This window comes from Dipodomys merriami, unplaced genomic scaffold (assembly GCF_024711535.1).
Source record: "Dipodomys merriami isolate MVZ:Mamm:240054 unplaced genomic scaffold, mDipMer1.0.p SCAF_426, whole genome shotgun sequence".
NCBI lineage: Eukaryota > Metazoa > Chordata > Mammalia > Rodentia > Heteromyidae > Dipodomys > Dipodomys merriami.
In genome coordinates this window covers 921,113-923,585 of record NW_027205893.1, presented here as the reverse complement: position 1 = coordinate 923,585, position 2,473 = coordinate 921,113, and positions in this window count along the sequence as shown.

Sequence of the window (2,473 nt, the reverse complement as noted above, 5' to 3'; positions counted from 1 at the left end):
ACAATTTCCCACAACCAAACTAAGTATATACATGAACATTCAAGAACTTAGTACAATCTGTTCTTTGCTCTAATATCTGCTTCATCTGATTATCATATGATGTGACAGAATAGTGTTTCAATTAAACTTATGATAATTTAAAAAGTCCTAGAAAATTCTTTCTCACTTATTAAGTTCAAATGTATGGCATATTGTCTCATTTATTACATATTTGACTACCACTATAAATTAATCTTTTTTGGGGGGGGGTCCGGTTGTGGGGCTTGAACTCTGGCCCTGGGTGCTGTCCCTCAGCTCTTCAGTTCAAGGCTAGCGCTCTACCACCTGAGTCACAGCACCACTTCTGGCTTTTTTCTTTTTGCTTATGTGGTGCTGAGAAATCGAACCCAGGGCCTCAGGCTTGCAAGGCAAGCGCTCTACTACTGAGCCACTTTCCCAGCCCCTTTAAATTATCTTATGATTATTATTAATAGTAATATATTCTGATTTATTACTTTACTTTGTAACAGTTTTTAAACTTTTTGCTTCTCTGCTGAGGTTGAAGTATGTAAATAGTATCATCAAAATATATTCCTTGGGTATTAAGGCAGTTTTTTACAAAGTTTTTAACCAATGGCTTCTAAGAATTCTTAATTGGTATATTATTTGGTTTATTTTTAATTTCAATTTAATTTCATTTTAATGGTGATGTACACAGGGGTTACAGTTACATAAATAAGGTAAAGTAATGAGTACATTTCTTAGGGAAGGAACATTGTTATCTCTTCCATCGATTTTTGTACACTCAAAACAAGCACTACTGGTGCTTTTGCTGTTGCTATTGATCCATGGGTACTTTTGCTTTCTTTGTTAATGCATTTTTATTATAAAATTGATATACAGAAGGTTTATACTTAATTAAGTGTACACTTCATTTTATATTCTAAATTTCAAATTTTGTGCTTAAATGTTTTCTTTTGTTTCTTTAGGATAATTCTTTTTTCAGAGGATTAGTTAATTTATTTTTGCATGATATTTACACATGTAAATTATTCAGACAAATGTTTTGCTTTTATAATATTTAATATGTGATTATTAAAATTTTTCTTAATTTTTATATGATTAATGATTTTAAATAAATTTATTTTTTACACTTACAAATATATTTGTCCAGGTAACAAATACTAACTGTACTTTCAAGAAGCACATACTTGGCTTCATTACTTGGTCACTTTTTGGAAATACTTTTACTTGAATTAAAAAAAAGTTTCAGCTCCGCATGGTGATTTGTGGCATCCATTTTCTAGCTATGGTGGGAACTGTAAATGGTATGTGTAATTTGGGAGTTACTGAAAAACGCTGTGTCCTTATTAGAAAACTATTCAGAGTGAAATGATTAGAGATATAACCATCATTAATGTTATATAGAGCACCTAGCTATCATATTCTAAATCTTGAGTTAAAATACCAGTAACATAAATTTTTTGTCAAAATAAAAGGATACATGTTTTTAAATGTTTATTATTCTAACTTATTGGCAAAGGTTCTCATGTCTTCCATTAATTTTCAGTTTACTTCATCTATTAAAATCCAAGTATATTATGACTATTTTATTTCTACTAAACTTGTAAATAGTACATGCAATATCATGATTTCATATATTAACACACTTTTACTATTTGCGATAATTTCCTCCGTTTAATATAATTATATCAATATTCCAAATGTGTGTATGTGGTGTATATGAGTGTGTTTATGTGGTTTTTGTATGTGTGTGCTTTGTGTGTACTTTGTAATGTTTGGGAGATCACACCATTTCTTTACACATGCTAGGCCAATGTTTTACCACTGAGCTATGCTTCCTAATTATAATCCAAATAGTGTTTTACATAATGACTTTGAAACTTTATTTACTAATATGTTTTTGCAAAATTATAAATGATAAACTGTGATCCATATTCTATCCACTCTAGCAATTTTTATTGTTACTTAGAATATTCCCATTGCCTTTCCACTTCCAAACTCTTGTGTTTGTTATTGATAAAGGTTTTACTTTGCTTCTTTTCTCTCATCGTTCCTTTTCCCTTTAAAGTTTAACTATTCTTTATCTTATTTCTTTGGGAATTAATTATCATATTTCTATTACAAATTCTTAAAATTGTAACAGGTATATACAATGCTTCATTTTCTATTTTATTTTTTCCCATTTTCACTGACTTTTGGTCCAAACTATTAGATGGATTAAAAAGAAACTTGACTCAGGACACTTTATTTTTCTCCTTCTCTTCTCTGAACTCTTTCTGTTTTTTGAAACACAATAGCAATGACATATAGTTCCTACATGGTCCATCATTCCTTCCCCTCTCACTCTCCTCTGTTGTACAACTCAAGTTGTTAACATTCAGATTTATTATGTTACAGCATTATCTATATCTTAACTCATTCCTAAATTAATTTTAGTTGTTTCAAGTATTCTCTAAAGATATTTTTCTAT